This window comes from Pteropus medius, unplaced genomic scaffold (genome assembly GCF_902729225.1).
Source record: "Pteropus medius unplaced genomic scaffold, Ma_sr-lr_union100, whole genome shotgun sequence".
NCBI classification, from domain to species: Eukaryota; Metazoa; Chordata; class Mammalia; order Chiroptera; family Pteropodidae; genus Pteropus; species Pteropus medius.
In genome coordinates, this window is record NW_024349801.1 from 16913995 (window position 1) to 16931009 (window position 17015).

At 46.4% G+C, this 17015-nt stretch overlaps 1 protein-coding gene across 2 annotated transcripts in view; it reads right to left on the bottom strand.

Moving 5' to 3' along the window:
• Positions 1-15451, bottom strand: part of CDH11 (cadherin 11) — a 135158-nt gene extending 119707 nt beyond the window's left edge. For both annotated transcript variants that reach the window (XM_039888876.1, XM_039888877.1), the window contains exon 1: positions 15261-15451. The gene's annotated coding sequence lies outside the window, so the exon portion shown is untranslated. The remainder of the gene's footprint in view (positions 1-15260) is intronic.
• Between the last annotated feature and the right edge of the window lie 1564 nt (positions 15452-17015).

A 17015-nucleotide genomic window follows, 5' to 3' on the forward strand; every position in this document is an offset into this window, starting at 1 on the left:
CTGCTCTATACTCAGATCAGACTTTCCCTGTTGTCATGAGAACTGAAGGAGACAATGAATTTAAGGCATGTACCGAGATCGTCAAGAAAGGGGATGTATTTTTATTATTGCTGGTGTGCAGGCACAACACAGTATACAGGAGGATATAGGATTTAAATCACTCTGTGCCCCATTAGCTCCAAAGAAGGACCCCAAAAGATGAGGAGAAACCTAAGATGACTTTAGAAACTCAGTGTATTAGTAGTGTCCTGGATCTCATAAGAATTGTTGAGTGTTTAGGGAAATTATATCCAAATGTTAGTCTACAAATATGAAGCCAAAAGAATTCTGGCCTCACAGATAACTACTAGGTTTAAAATCAGTTTCTACACATTAAATGTAATGAATGACCAAAGTCTTCTCAGTTCTTCTGCAAGCTATGTTGGATTTCCAGGCCCACTTTTGAAAACCTAGCATCAAGTCACAGTACCTTTTATTTAAAAGTAAAGCATACATTTCACAGAGATTGAACTATACCTAAAGTTTGGGTGTTTTGTTTTGTTTTGTTTTTTCAAATTTGGTTTTGTTTCGTTTTGTTTTTGTAAGGGGCCAAGAAGGGCACTGGGAATGAGGCAGAAGCTGAGTCATATTTGGATATAGCAGGAGACTAGGGAATATCCCCAGCTGGGATGAGCTGCTGTCAGGAACAGCCCCTAGGAGTCTCCCAGGGGGGATAATTGGGTCCAGAATCCTGGATGACCTCCATCTACACATCTCCCCATCTCCACAAGGTCACTTCACAGAGTAACAGTCACATCTCAGTAACTATCCAACCTAGCACCTCTACAGTAGATGTGATTTTTTTCCGACAAACTCATTTCTTGTTCAATTTGATATGAAAATTAAAGTTGTATTAGCACAATTTCTCACTTTCGAGAGAATGTGAATGGCATCCTCACTGCTCTCCTACTGCAAACCCAGCTGAGCCTTGAAAGGAGGTGCAGCAATGCAGGTAGAGTTACTGTTTCCAAAATAGCTCTGTTTTGCATCCAAATAAGTCCTGCATGCTCGGTAGGCCAAGCAATACAATCAATGTAACTTTCTCAGAAGAAAACCATCCTCAGAAAAAAATGCTAATCAAATCGTTTCCCATGCAAATGTAAAAATGAGGGAAACAGTACTGGAGATAGTATCAATATTTTCAACATTAAGCAAAGACAGGCAATCCTTGAAAGGTGATGCTATTTTCATGAATTTAATCAATTCACATTCTTACCCACAAAGCTTTTCTTACTCGCTTTGTTTTTACAACCGTTAATTTAAATGAGCCAGGAGACAGGTTACGGAGGCTCTGTGCCAGAACTGAGAACTAAGTTCTAAGTTCCCAAGAGCCCGCCATCAATTTTCTTTTCATTGTTGAAATAAAAATCTCAGCCCCAGGAGCTTGGTTAAAAGGAGAATAATATGTGCATTCTCTGGGTCAAGCAGGGTGATCAGAACTTCTTTTTGGACTTTAAAACAGAGCTCAGCCATTCTTCCTGACCCCTCCCGTGGGGAGGCAATGGTCCATCCTAACCCTCTTCTACAAAAGAGGAAACCTGAATCCAGACAAGGGAAGTGAGTTCCCTCTTGTCCCACCGTGAGTTGGTTAACAAAAAAAAAAGGAATGGGTAAGAGAATGGATCAAGTTGGTACACAGATGAAAATGCTCCAAGAATATTAGAGCAGATAAAAAATTATGAAGCACAGAGGCCTTGTGGCCTTTGTGTCTTTGAACGCGACTTTGCCAGGGTGATGTTTGCAGCTACATTTGTTTTGAAGAGGTAGCTTCGAGTGACAAATTCAATGCCTTTTAATGTCCTCTTAAAATCTAGTGTAGATGATTCTTTTCTCTCTCAGAAGCCCGGGTCCTTATCAATATGCATCGGAGCAGCTGCCGTGTAGCTCTCTTCTCTCACCTTTTACATACATCTTACAAGGTCATGGCGCTTGCTACAGAACACAAACCAGATAGTGTCCACTGATGGACAAAGACTGGGTTTACATGTTTTCTCTCAACACCCCCTAGAAATACACTGCAAACCCTGGGTGCGAAATAAATGTTCCAATGTGGCATCTTCCCTTCATCTATGCCAGGGCTGGACAGAAACCAACATTGCAAGATATGAATCTTGGAAACACAACTTCTTTTCTCCCTAACGCATCTTTTAAAATATATATGTCATATGAGCACGTTAGAGAAAACATAATACTCGATGTCATTTGTACATCATCCTGGGTGAAGAGAAAGCCCAAAATCCACGAACCTTAGATGCATTAGAAGAGTCACAAGAAAAACTTTCTGAATCTTTCAGGTCTTGAGTTCAAATCCTTTGCAACTGTCTATTCCTGTGATCTTGGGGTTCCTATTTATGTGGTGGGAAAGACAATGAGATTCTCTCTGGAAAACCCAGACCCAGGGGCACCTGGTAAGCAGCTCACAACAAATCCATACCCGTTCCTCTTCGACAGCAAGTCTTGTGAACCTACCCCTCAAAGCTTCCTAAATCTTTTTCCCTTGGCAGCAGCAAAAACCATGGAATCTCTCTGTTCCAATCCTTGTTTTCCCGCTTACTAACTGCATAACACTGAGGAGAGTTGTTTAACTACCCTGAATCTTGGTTTCCTAGTTTCATAAATGGGGATAATTATAGAGCTTCTACCTCATGGAGGCTCTAGTGAGGATGCACTGAGATAACTTAAGGAAAGTGCTGAGCCCAGTGTGTGCATACGGTAGATGCTCCGTACACATAATGCTGCCTCCCTCGTCCCAGCTTCATCCTCTCGGGCATAACACCCTCCCTGCCAGCTTCCCTGTTTAGCATCTCTATACCTTTCTATTAGCTCTTCCCATGCTGGTCCAGAAATCATTTAATAAAGCATTGAACACATCACTCCCCTGCTCCAAACTCTACAAAGGTCACCTAGGGCCTAGGGAATGGAGTCCAGAGCCCTGAATTTGGCATTCCGTGTACTCCTCAGAGAGTCCCAAACTTATCACCCTGCAGGCATGTTTTGCCCACTATCACACGCAGGCACATTCTGCTTGGGCAAACCAAATCCGAGCATCCGTGTCCTGGTGTTTTTGTCTGCAGGCTCCCTCTCTAGAATGCTGAGATGGGACAATCAGAAAGCACCAAGCCAAGTGATTTGTGGAAGCAGATCTGAGAGCCAGACTGTTTTAGAGCTGGAAAGGACCCAAAAGGCCACTTTACAGATGAGGAAACTGAGGTTAATTGGTTTGCCCAAGGCCACACAGCTATTTATCAGCAACGCTAGGGCCGGTCCGCCTAGAGGGAGGGAACCACAGGGCATCCTATTAGGGAAAATTTGTCAGCCAATTGGCCACAAACTTGCTGACAAGTGGTCTTTCTCCATCCGTGAGAGATGAGACAGAAGTTATGAACCACCTAAGAACACAAGGCATGCCTCTATGTAAGTAAAATCTGGTTCTTCCTCAGCTTGCAATGCCAGGCACAGCAGGAATAGGGTTGATGGGGAGAGGGCAGCTGAAATGATTCTGCAGGATACATCCCTCACTTCAAAGATATGTCCTCTCAGGCTGCATTAGTCTCCTGACTAATGCTCCCAAATGCACTGCTGAGATTTGCTGAAGGTGAAGATTCTCTGCGATGTTTGCAGTAGGAACGGTGATGAATAAAACACAAGAATCACCAATGCATTACTTTGAAAGTGAGTGTGCCCAGCTCTAACTGCTAAATTGCATTTTTTTTACTCTAAGATAATAATACTAATAGTGACAGTTCATTTATATAGTGCTTCTTAGGTTCCAAGAATAATAATAAAAATGAAAGCTATATTATACTACAGCTGTGTCTCTATATAAAGCATATAGTGGAGCAAGGCAGTTCAAGAGTAATCTTCCTGACTATTAAGATATTTTAGGGCGAAGTATTGTGAACTGGAATTGTTTGCATAAATGAACCCTGATTTTCAATTTGGGTTTGAAATTTAAATACAGTTTTGCTGCTACTATTGATGAACTATTTTATAAAAGCTTTAAATATGTTGTTAAATATTTAAAACCTTTAAATATGCATGCTTTAATAAGCAGACAATGGAAAGTAGATAACTACTGATATAGCTGCTCAACCAGCCTCACCTATGTTTGGTTACTCATCCTTGGTTGGTGGTCCAGATTTGTGTCCACAGTGACCGCTCAGAGAGTATCACAGAAATTAAAATGTACGGCTCCAAGAGTTCTGTGCAGCTGGGTGATGACTGGGTCAGGTCGGGGCAAGAGGCTTCATCAACTACAAAATCGAAGCTACTGTCTGGTTCAACCACCTGGCCCACTAGACAGGCTACCGAGTCTCAGAAGTTCTGAAACCCTGAGCTCCCCCCGAAGGCGTCACCCACTGGAAGGGTGATGCTGATTCCTTTCAAATGTGGTCAGTGAAGTTGTCCCGGGCAGGCACGAGACCGACGGCAGAGGAAGCTCATACCTAGCTGTCCTTGCTGTCCCAACTCGCCCAGCTGTAAGCAGTTCCATTTTCGCCTGATCATCCAGGCCTTGCACCAACAGAGGCCATACTGCCAGGAGGATATGGGAGCTGTCCTCTCCAGAAGCCAGAGTGTGAGTGGGGGCCACTCGTCATCCTTATGGGGGCATCTTTCATGCTGTCATCAAAGCCTGGAGAGTTCCTATGTAGTCCACCCCGGCTTCTCCAAGATGTTTGGCTCAGAATACTCCTTTCTGTCTAGCTACTCTTGGATTAGAATCTAATTTGGACTCTTGTCCCTGAATCAGGCCTTAGCTTCCTCTGGATATTTTTGGGCATTTTGCATTGGCTCCAAAGCCAGCATCCATGAGCCACTTTCCCACACAACCTGTCTGGTCCTTTCCAAGAAACCACTTGCCATCCACATGTCTAGCTGCTACACCATCTACCACAGCTGCCCATGAAAATCCCACTGCATCTACTAAGCTATATTATTAGGCTTTGGCCTCGGTCCTACATCTTGCCCAATTCTTGCACAGCCCAAATTAGACTGTCCAATGTTTAATAAAGACTCCCCTCTGCTCTACTTCATACCCCAAGAACTATCTGACCATCATCATTGTATTCGGCATTCGAGACGAACTCTAAACCAGACATCCCACTCAGCATCGCAGTGGGTAAGGCTTCTCACAACAGTCTTGCAACAATATGCAGAGAATTGAAGCCATTTGGGTATCTAAGTTCAAAGCAACAGAAAGACTCTGGGTAGCATAGATCTTGCAGGAAGACTAGAGAAGCGGTCTCAGAAAAGGGCCAGGAAGGTCAGATGCCTGGTCTGTACCACAGACCAGATCCTGCCATAGAACCGAGCGAGTTCTTCATGGCCAGTGGTGTGTGTGCGTGTGCGCGCGCACATATGCGTGTGTATATGTAAGATACTGAATGCAAATCTAAAACACGCTGCACAGGTGGGGCCGTGTCGCTTCCGGGAGAGCTAGGGAAGCAACTCACTCTCTGGCCCTCAGGCCTCTGGAGTAGGAGGAGGGCTCTTCTTTCTGTAGAAAATCTTATTGTGGGTTATTTGCCAAACATAGGAAGGGGATTCCAACGCTTCGCAGCCCAACAAACAAACAAACAAGCAAAGAAAATGGCAAATATGCACTACAAGGAATGCCTAACGTGCAGAATAGTGTATTCCGGTGTGGGAAATCACTCGGGACGAAGTGTCTTGTGCGGTTTAACCAGATTCTGTCCCTGATCCTATTCTGGTATTTTTTTCTCTCCTGCTGTTTTGTTTTGTTTTTACCAAGCAAGGTTGATGACTGAATGAAGCCACCCAGAGCACGAGGACAGGAGAAATGACAGATATTCTGGATAACAGACTAAAGGTTTAAATCTAAAAACATTTGTGGAGACTAGATCAATGGACTGAAGCTAACGATATGAACTATAGCAGAGATAATAACAGCAACCCCATTCCGGGTACTCTTTTAAGTAATTTTACATATTAATATGATTTAGTATCAGAGCCACCATATAAGGTAGACATTATTAACCCAGTGTTATGGATGGGGAAATTGAGAAACAGATAAAGTGAGATGCACAGCTGGAAAGTGGCAGGGCCAAGCTCTGAAGCAGGGCAGCCTGGCTAGAGAGGCTGTACTAACACCATTGAAGGCGCCTCATCACGTCTTACGTGCACGGGGATGGGTGGGGAAATGTGACTTAACAGCAGCACGTAAGGAAAAACAAATAAACAAATAAACTGTGGAGCATAAGTCCTCTGGGTGATGTGGCTGGCAATAAAAGCTAATGTAATGTAGCCTCAGGCTGCAATAAAAGTAGTGTGTAGAAGGAGTGGATAGTCTAGAGTCTAGCTGACTAGATTTCGGTCTTCAGTCCTTCCAAGGAGAGTTGGAGCAAAAATAAATAGGGTGTTCATTCTGGAGTTCGGATCAGGGAGAAGGCATCCTGGAAGACAGCTTAAATACTGAATGACGGCAATGTGGAGGGAGATTTACAGCTATTCTGCATATCAAAGGCTCGTACAAAGAATACAACCTTTGGGAAGATGGAGTTTGACTAATCTAAGCCAGTATTTCTAACAGCGAAAGTCCCCAATGCCTTGATGGTTTGCATGGGGGCGCGGGTAGGGGAGGGGTAATGAGCACGTCACTAGTGATCCTTCAGCCGTCACTAGCACACAGTAGCCATGACTGGAGCACCTGCTGGCATCATGTATCGCTCTGGGTGGCCTCTAGGGTCCCTACCCATCATGCAGGAGTGCAATTCTGTTATTCTCTCGCCAAAGCATCCTTGATCACTGAACTGAATGTGACTCGTCTTTTCTGTGGCCCTATTTGTTTATAGCTTCTTTGCAGCACTTACTATATGCACAGCCTTGAGTTTTTTCAGATGGACCTAGTATGTTCTACACCAATGATTGGCACTGTTAGCTTTCTGAGGGTAGGCCCTGTGATTTGACCATTCCATGTGCCCAGCCCAGGACCTTTCACTAAAGTAAGTGACAAAGAAATGAGTTTGAAATGGAGTTCAAACTGAACCTCGCCAGAGAGCCCTGTGAAGCCTTAAGCATGGCAAAGTGAGGACACCATTTTTACTTTGTTATCTATGGACACTTGGATTGGAGATATTAACAGTAGGTGACTATGAAGTAGGACAAAGCCTTTGAAGGCCAGGGTCAAATGGTACATTTTGCAAAATATTCCCAAACGTCACTAGATTGGCTGACCATGATTTAAAATAATAAAGATTGATGCAAAATCCCAAATTTAGGTCTCACAATTTAACTACCCAAGTACATAACAGGGTTTTTATCTTTACACACACATACACTTGAACTAATAATACATTTAAATAAGAATCAGCAGGTATAACCACTCTAAAAAAAAAAAATCACAGCTGCTTGTAGATAGTGGTAAGAGATTAAGACTACTCCTAAATTACATCTTACATCTACCCCTAAATTGCCATGTGATCTTAGGTAAGTCATGCTTCCTCTGGGTCCCTGGACCCTCATCTCTAAATGAAGGTTGACTGGAATAGCTGATATTTCAGTTAATGACTTTGTACATCTGATTCCTGTAAGTTCTACTTGGTAAAGTGGAATGTCCAGTCCTCTTTAGAGAAAGTAGTACGTCCATTAGCTGTGCAGTGGTTATTGTCTGCAATAAGGAATTTGCTTTATGGAGCCACAGATTAAAGGGGACAATGGAAAAACGGAATGGAAGCAGATGGGAGAGAGGAAGATGGTGAGAAGTGTGGAAACTGTATCTCATCAGACTAGTTGAAGCACTGAGTGGCACAGCATCCTGACACAGTGGTTAAGTTTGGCATCAAATGCCTGACTTTGAATCCCAGTTTGCTGTGGAACACTGGGAATGTCTGTTTTTTTCTTTCCCCTCTGTAAGATGCTAGCAATAATCAGACCAGCTCATAGGGTCACTGTGGATAAGTTCTCTATTATATGGAATGCTCTTAGTATAGTGCCTGTAACTAGGTAAGTGCTCCATAAATGCTGGATTTTAACTATCATCTGACACCAAATATTTCAAATATTTGTAGAGCTGAAAAGGAAAAAGTGATGTGGAGAAAGGACAAAGTGTTTTTGGGAGAAAGTTACCAAGGAGGGTTATTTAACTCATCATCCGATGGGGAATTTTGATGGGGAGAGTTGTGTCACCTCTAGTGTCAGGGGTTCCCTGAGAGGTAGTTACCAGGCTATCGTCGGGACATTTAAGAAGCTGTCCTATTAATGGCAAACAGAAAACCTGCCGAGGGGACTTAGACCAGAAGATCCAAGCAGCTCCTTTTGTAGATAGGATTTGGGATCTTGTAGGGGCACAGGGTCAGCGGTCAGCTCAGTTCTCTGCCCAGCCGCTCTCCTCCAAAAAAGCGAGGGAGGCCCAGGCTTGCACCATGCATCACACTTACCAGACGGGTGTGTGGAGTCACAGGCTTGGAGAACCCGCTTTCCTTTCTCTAGCTCATGAGCTGAGACAAGTGTCAGTTTCCCCGTTTGTAAAATGGAGCTAACAACAGCACCCTCCTCCCAGGGTAATGGCATAGAATAAATGAAGTATCAGGTACAGCACCCAGCACGCAGCAGCGACTTAAAAAGTTTTCTCTCCTTCCTTCCATGGTCCAGGCAAACACAGGAAGATATTTCCTGTCATTCGAAGGCACACTCAGGAGGAGGACAGGCCTGGGGCAGGAACAGATGACACAAGGCCACAGATGGGACACAGCAGGACAACCTAGAAAGTCTAGGAGCCTTATAAAGCCCAGCCTGACTGTGATATTGGGTGTGAAATCACTGGGAAAACCATTAAGGGCTGGATGAGGGTAAGGGTTCCTGTTATTTTTAACGCTACGCCAAATCACGGTGCTTTTGCCCCAGCCTGAGGAAGATCACAGACAAGGGCTTCTTCAGCTGAAGTCTCTTCATAAGTCAAAACTGTCACAGGTCAACCCCCTTAAAATCCCAAACTACATTTACCTGAAAAACAAACAGGAATAGTTTTAAAATGGTGATGATTTATTGAGAGACTAATAACCATTTAAGCTAGTCTGGAATAGTACTGAGTTGCTTTTAAATGGAAGCAAACCTTGTGATGGATATCTCAGCATCATTTACCTAGCAAACTTTCCGAGTACAGTATTACTGGTATTACTTCAGGGCAGTATGCCACAGAAACCCATATGTAAAACTGAACAGAGAGAAAATGCAAAGGTAGGAAAGAGGCACTTTTCAAAAGCCATAATTATCTCTAAAATCTCGACTGCCTCTTGAATATTTTAAATGGAAAGAGGGATGGATCACTTAAACTTATAAAATAATTTTTTAAAAGGCAGGCACTAATAAACAATTCATCACTAATTGAGAGAGGCCTCAATCTTAAAGCAAATGTTCAGTGAAAGATTTCGGTCTAATCAGTGTAAGGAAGAACTGCTACTTGCCACCATTAGTCTATAAAACTGACTCCCAGGTCTATTTCTGAGAAGACAAAAGGCCTGAGCTTATCATGAAGCGGGCAATGCACTCGATCCTCATTTTATCTTTACAACAGTCCTAGGACACAGATACTACTATTAGCTCCATTTTTACAAATGAGGCACTGAGTCTTATAGAAGTTATGTCGCTCATTCTCAGTCATAGACTGAAAGTAGCAGAGCTGGAGTTGAGAAGCATCGAACCACTGGGCAAGGCTGGAACCAGGGTGAGTCAGGTGAGGTACAATACTTGGACACAAAATACAAGGAGATGGGAAAAACTTGGTAATCAAGATAAATAATATTTTGATACCATATTTAAAAGAAAAGCCAAGATGGATGGGGGGAAAAAAAAAACATGATGAGTAAAATATCAAAATTTGAAATAAAGACAGGCTCTAATTCCACATCTTGGCCTTACTCTAACCTTGGCTCTGCCACTGGGCAAAGCTGCCTCCAAGTCTGAATAGCTGGTCTAAGCCTAGGGATGATGGAAGTAGGCCTGAGCACTCAGGATGTAATCATGGGAAACACATTCAAGGGGGCTCATGGTGGGGGTGAGTGCATAGTAATTAGATCCCATATGTCCTTCATCCATGCTTGTTCTTGTGGAGAGAGGGGGAGTGGAGGCGAGGGAGGAGGGAGGAGGAGGGAGGGAGGGAGGGAGGGAGGGAGGGGAGAGGCAGGCCAATATTTGCATCAGTATTTGATCTGCCATGGGAAACCGCATCATTCATCTCTCACATTCTCTTTTTCCCCTCCCTTTCCTCCTTCCCTCCTCTTCTCATACTCCTATGTCACTTGATATCCTGGTGTACCAGATGCTCCGCCTGAGCAGAAGTCTTGACCATACTATGAGACTATGAGAACAATACTTGATCTCAGTAAGAATCCCAAACTGGGCAACAGTCTGATGACTAATTAAATGAAATAATAATGAAAGTTTTGCCTCCAGTTCTAACAAATGTGCATGATTCACAAGCACTTCAAATTTAAAAGTGCCTTCTTTTTTTAAGTTAAATAAACTGTCTGGTGGTTAAGTGAGCATTGGTTTACAAAACACTCTTTTACTTTCCACAGAGTTACTTAATATTCCCTCCCATAATCCATTTTCACTGATTCCTTCTTTATCAGCTGCCTAGGAATTCCAGCACACTCAGAGCTGCAAAGAACTCTACTGGTGATTCACTGGGAAGGCAACTGTATTCAGTTTAGAAATTTAAAAAAAAATACAAATAAGGATCCACTTATGACAGTACTAATTTTTTAAATAGAGCTTTCCTCTTAACTATAATACAGCATTTTTTCATGCTTCTTCTGAATTTTCATAATAACACTATATCAAACAGTAACAAATACAAATTTGTGCAGCCTGAAATATGCAATTTCATCATAAGTAGTAATTTCTATATCACTGAAGAAGGGAAAAAAAGTCGATGATTAAACTCTAGTGTATGAGGACCAATCTCGAATTAAATTTTACTCTCTGCTCAAGTTAGGTTTTGTATGCCAATGTCAAGAATGGTTAAAAGGTAATAGGAAAACATTTACTGTTATATTAAAACCCTATGCCCCCAAAGTGTTTACCAAAGATCAAACTGTTATTTTTTTGCACATTAGAACAGTCTCAGACATCTTCAAAAACTCTTGAACGCATAGGCAATGATATCACAGCAGTCTAACTAATATTTCTCTTCTTTAGTCATCCCTTTCCTTCAGAGTCTGAAATAATGCTCTTTCTAGCTGAATTTAAAAAAAGGAAAAGAAAATCCAGATCATTGCCTCAGTGAGAGCTGACCTTGTTTATCATACAGCCCACCCCCATCTCCTGTTCAGACAATCTCAAATTATAAGATTTTCCAACTTTCTAGTAAACTCCAAGGTGGGAAGAAGAAGCTGAAGGTAGCGGGATCCGCCGACTAGAAAAATGTTAATCCTGACAAACTGCTCGAGCAGTAGCCTGAACCACAGCGAGATTGAATTCTGTCTCTCCTGAGAGGGCCAGACAAGGCTGGTGGTTAACAAAACGGCTTTTCATGGTGCCCTCAAAAGCAGATGGGCCCCATGCAGAAAGTTGGAGAAGGGCGCCATTGCCCTCTAGTGGCCAGAAGTGCAATCTTCCGCGAAGGACCCTATTTACAGAGATGCACAAGGCTCTCAATGTCAGGGTAAAATTACAGCAGAAAGATGTCTAATTATCCCCCTCGAGTGTTTTCTTTAGTCCTTCCTGCCCATTCAGGAGACTGTGGATGGCTATCACAATAATCCTGATGGAAAAGCTGATTCTTATTTTTACTGATGCACCAAAATTTATCCAACTTTTTCTAGCTTTTTTTTTTCTTTTTAACAGACCTGTTGATGTGTTTCCACCAGGCGATTAAACCACATATTTATAGATCTTTACATATTTAGGGGTAATAACTTTGGATTGGAAAGGTTACCAACCCACAATTCTTGATAAATCTAGAATGAGGGTTTTTGACAAATTAGGTAATTTTTTATGAAACAGTGACCAATTTCATAAGGGACAAATAACATCCCAAACACATTTTAATTCCTTAAATTATTGGCTGGTATTTTACACACTGCTCAGATTTTCTAGGGGAAAAACCTAAGAATTCATAGTCATTCTGCAAACTTCATAGTGAAAAAAAAAAGAGGAAGGTTGCCACCTACTTTCAAACTCTATAGGCCACTGTTATCATTGTTTATTAGGTATGCCTATTATCAAAGTTAAAAAGTCAATATTGAAAATAAACGAAAAAATTCTACTTCTTGAATGTTTGCCTACATATATGTATTGAAAATGAAGGAAGACTAAAGTCAGATTCGCAGATCTCACTTAGGTGGTTCTGAAAATAGATGTGAATATCACAGATCAAAGTTTATAAGAACAGTCAACTTTCTTAGGTCACAGACATTCACATGCAAGGTTTGGAGACATTGTGCTCATGGGAGTGGAGCATTGAAATTGTAAATCCAGTCTTGAGGTCAAAGTCACAGAGTTTCTCACATGAGGGTCCCCAAACCAGAATCTTTACAAAGCAGCCATGTAATTCTATTCAGAGTGGAAGAAATACCATGAATTATGAAGACAAGTGCGTTAAAGGAGCATGAAATTGATCTGTATTCCCCCAAATCATGGCATGGATCTGCAACCCTGACCCTTTTCCTCACAGGAATAAATAAACAAATATACATGTCCACAGCCACTGCTGCAATGAGAAAACATGAATTTTGGGTCATAAAAAAAAAAATTGAGCCATCACGTTTTTTTTTTTTTTAATTCTCAAATTAACACAAGATTGCATCTTAATTGAAAATAGAATTTAGGTTCCTAGTAATTTTACTTCTTGGTGTTCTGATAAGAATACTGAACATAATGGAAGTTCTGAAGTGCTATCAAGATGGTCCACTGCTTCAATTAGAATTATTTTAAAAACCTATTTTTCTAGTAAGCAATAAGCCCAGTTTGAGTAAATCTACATGTCTGGACCTCAGCGGATTATTTTATCCTTTCAATGCATCTTCTCATTTCTCTTTACCCAGGGCTGATGTGAGGTGATTTTTTTTTTTTCAAACAATGTAATAAAACGGCCAGTTTATGCAGACTCTGAAATAACGTAAATAATGACAGTAATAATTATTAATAATAAAACCTGGCTGCAAGACATTTTTGATGCATTGATTTGCAATGCTTCAAAAGCAAAATGTAAAGATGATTCTCACTCAAGCAAAGTTCCCTGGCCTCTCCTATCCCTTTTCCTGGTCTATACTTGAAAACTCACATTCCTTTGTACTAGGCAGGATTTCAGTTTTGCACAGAGGTTTGAAATCCAGGGCCCAGTGGCCAACTCTAAAACTTCGAATCAGATCTCGCCATTAATGAACTTTACTGACCAAGATGTTCAAGGTCCCTCTGGTATTGACCACAACTCTGTGCCTTTGTTTTGCAACTTTTATTCCTTTGTTCTCCTGGAGGGACTCCCTGCAGCTGGGGTTGGGCAGTGACGACTTCTGGGTTCTGGTGTCTGTCTGCATCTCCGTATTTGCAGGAAAAATAATTCCAAGATTAATGAAATGAAAGTCAGCCCTTTCAATTCTCCTCTCCCACCGTCTTAGGCTCTAGTGCTCAAAATCCAGCCTGGCCTACGTGCTGATGCGATGCTGGTGGGTCCTCGCTGCTGAGAACATTTCTCCATCCTCATCCGCGGGAAATCCAGATACCCTGCAAAACCATCGATGTCTGCCGCAAGCCCAAGTGATAAAGAAATTGATCCATCCTCTTGCCAGATTAATTATTGTGGCTTCCCTGTGATTAAACTGAAAACTACTCCCTGCCTCATCTGAACCCGATAGAGATGACCCAAAGAGCAAAACAAGGAAAGATTTAAGAGCCACCCGAACAAGATTTCCTGAGGGAGAAACAAGAGGGCAGACTTAAGGAAAATCTATACCCCCCTACCTACAGCAGGGTTTCAGAATCAACCCTCTACCCCCGACCCCTTAGGGACCACCCATGGTTAAGCAGGGATGTCATTATTAAATAATTAAAAGATGCAATTTCTTAATAGCAGTGCGATGGCCCGTGAAATGCCTGCTGCATGATCAGCAAAAGCAACAGGGTTTTTCCTAGTTATCTAGAAAACCTTTCACCCGGGAGAAGGCGTGCGGCGCTCCCCACCCCCAAAGAAAGCAGGGCCTCTGCAAGAAAGAGATGAGGAAGCGCGACCCAGGGCCCTCCCCGACCCCACTTTCTCGGGGACTCTTTTTCACAGCGCGAGGAGGGCCCTCCTCCAGCTCCGTCCGGGTTGAGGTGGAAACGGGTCCTCTCCCCATCCTGCCGGCTTCTCGGCACTTCCCACCCGCGGCTTGCGTTCCCGGGCAAAGCTGAGGGAGGGAGGCCGTGCGTGCCGGGAGCTGGAGAGGCTTGGCGCGCTCCGGGAGGAGGCGCCGGCTTCAGGGAAGGCTTGGTTCGCAAAGTTAACGTTGACCCTGACAGGCTTCGCCAAGCCCAAGCCGGAGAGGGGCCCGAGTCTGAGCGGCTCGCGGATCTCCCCCTCGGGCTGGCTGGAGCCTTTGAAAGGCCCCCGAAGCTCCCCAGGCGACCCTGGCTTGAAAGCTGGAGCGCGCGTCGCAGCCGGCAGCCCCGGAGCCACAGTCAGCGGACCCAAACCCATTCTATGAAAGTGCGCGGCAATCGCCTACGCGAGCTGGGTTTCTTCCGTTTTCCGCGGCTTCCCCGGCGGTCTCGAATGGAGGGCTGAGCCTCCCGGAGCGCTCCGCGGGGATTAGGGCGAAGGGGTAAGAACCCTGCAGAGCGTGGTCATGTCGCCGCTTTGGGGAAGCGGCGCAGCGCGGGCGGGCGGGCACCGCGCCGGGGGCGACTTTCCCCAGGGACTGGACCGGGGGCAGTCGGCGTGTCCGGGGAGCGGTGCTGCAGCCTCTTGCCCCAACCTGGGGCGGACCCCTTTCCCGCGGCATCCAACGCAGACCTCACAGGAGGCTGGAGCGGGGGCGAGGCTGGAGCTCACATCTGGCGCCTCTGCCCCCTGCGCTGCCCTCTCCCCGAGCTGGCTCCCTTCTCCCTTTTTGATTTTTAAACAATTCTTCTCTTACCTCCGCCTTCCTCTCATTTCCTTTGCATTAGTGAAACCTTCTATAGTCAGACTTCCTCCCACCCACCCACCCCCAAACATTCTCATCCAGACCCCCCCAAAAAAAGCCCCATGTAGGAGCGAGGAAGGCACAGATGGCGCGCCTCACCTGGGGCCCTGGAGGGTGGGCGCGAGCTCCGGCCGTCGGTCCCTGGCGCAGGGCGAGCGCAGCGGTGTCAGCCCCGGCCCTAGTCCGGGTCCCATTCACAAGTCGGCGGCGGCTGCAAGCGGCCCCCGTGGCATCTGCGAGCGACTCTCCCCTCGGCTGGCGGCGGCCGCGGAATGAGCCGCCGAGCGCGCTAGTGGCAGGAATGAGAAACCGGGGGGAGGTGGCGGGCGGGCAGGCGGGAGGGTGGGGGGCGGAGGAGGAGGGAGGCCGCCACTGGGAGGGAAGGAAAGGGCGGGGGGCGGAGAAGAGCTGAGGCTGGGAGAAGCAGCGAGCTGGGCCCCGCCGAGGCTGTGGGGGCCGACCCCGTCCGCCCCCTCCCTGCAAGGGCCCCAGAGACGCCAACCACTGGATTTGTGGCCAGCCCTCCTCCTTCCTTGGGTCGCTGCACTCTGGCTCCCTTGGGTCTCAGACAGAGTCTGGAGCGACCGAAGTTGGGCTCTAGGGACGCACAGCCAATCAGGAAGGGCGCGGAGGGAAGCTGGGGAGGGGGCTGGAATCCCCCTTTCCCTCCTTCGCCCAAATCCGCTCCAGCTGGTCAAGCTGGGCCCTTGCCCAGGAGGCCTGGTTGGTGGGTTGGGGTAAAGCATCGCCCAAGTGGGGGAGGCAATCGGGGATCGTGCTTCCTCACTCTACCGCTCCACCTCCCGAAAGCCCTTCCACGTCGGCGGCTTCTGCCCTGCCTCCGCTCCCCCATCCCTTGCAAACTCTGCTTGGGGCGCGAGCGGTGAAACCGGGGAGGAAGACTTCGGACTTGGGAAGAGCCACGTCTCTGTTCTCTTCCAGTCTCCCCACTCTCCTCCCCCGATGCCTCGTGAGGGGAGCGGAGTGCGGGGAACGCTTCATCGGGGTGGGCTCCGGGCCCGCCACTGCGCCCCAGGAGGGTGCCTTACCCCTCCCCCACTCGGGAAGGTACCAGTGGCCCCCGCCTGTAGCGTCAGGCCCCCTGGCCGCACCCCCGCCAGGGCTCTGTGGAGAGTGCGGTTTTGCAGAAGAGCGGGCCTGAGGGCGCCGTGCCCGCATCCTCCATCCGTCCACCCCTTTACCCTTCAAGGAGGACCCGCTAGAGGGAGGGAACCCCGGGCCCACTTCCTGCCCTGGCCGAGTAGCGGGGAGAAAGGCTGACGGGGCCGGGACTTCGTAATCCCGCCGGGGACTGGGCGGGGCGCTCGCGGTCCGGGAGGCCGAGTTGGGACCGCACACTCCGCGGCCTTGGAGCTGGAAGGGGACAGCCGTGACCTGGTGGGGGACTGCAGGCCGTTTCAGGGTGGGGTGGCGGTCAGAAGCTTATGCGGCGAGAGGGGCGGGGTGAGAGGAGGCAGCAATGGATAAAAGAGGAAATGGAATTCCAGAGTGGGACGGATGAGGGATGGAAAAGGAGGGGAAGGAGGGGAAGGAGTTGCGGGCCCGCGAAGAAAGATTAGGCGGATGCAGAGGAAAAGCAAGGGCGAGAGAGGCCAAGGAGTTAACGGGAAAAGAAGCCGATAACGAAAGAAAAACGGGACCAGAGCGCTGGGAGAAGAAGGAGGCGTCTGAGTCCGGCCCAGCTGGGGCGGCGAGCCCGGGGTCCGCGTGCGCGCGGGGCGGGGCTATCCGGGCACCGCGCGCCGCCCCTCCCCCACCACACTTCGCGCCCCGCGACGCCCGCGTCCCGGAGGCGCCGCGTGCCGCCCGCAGCTCGCGTTGTGCGCGCAGCCG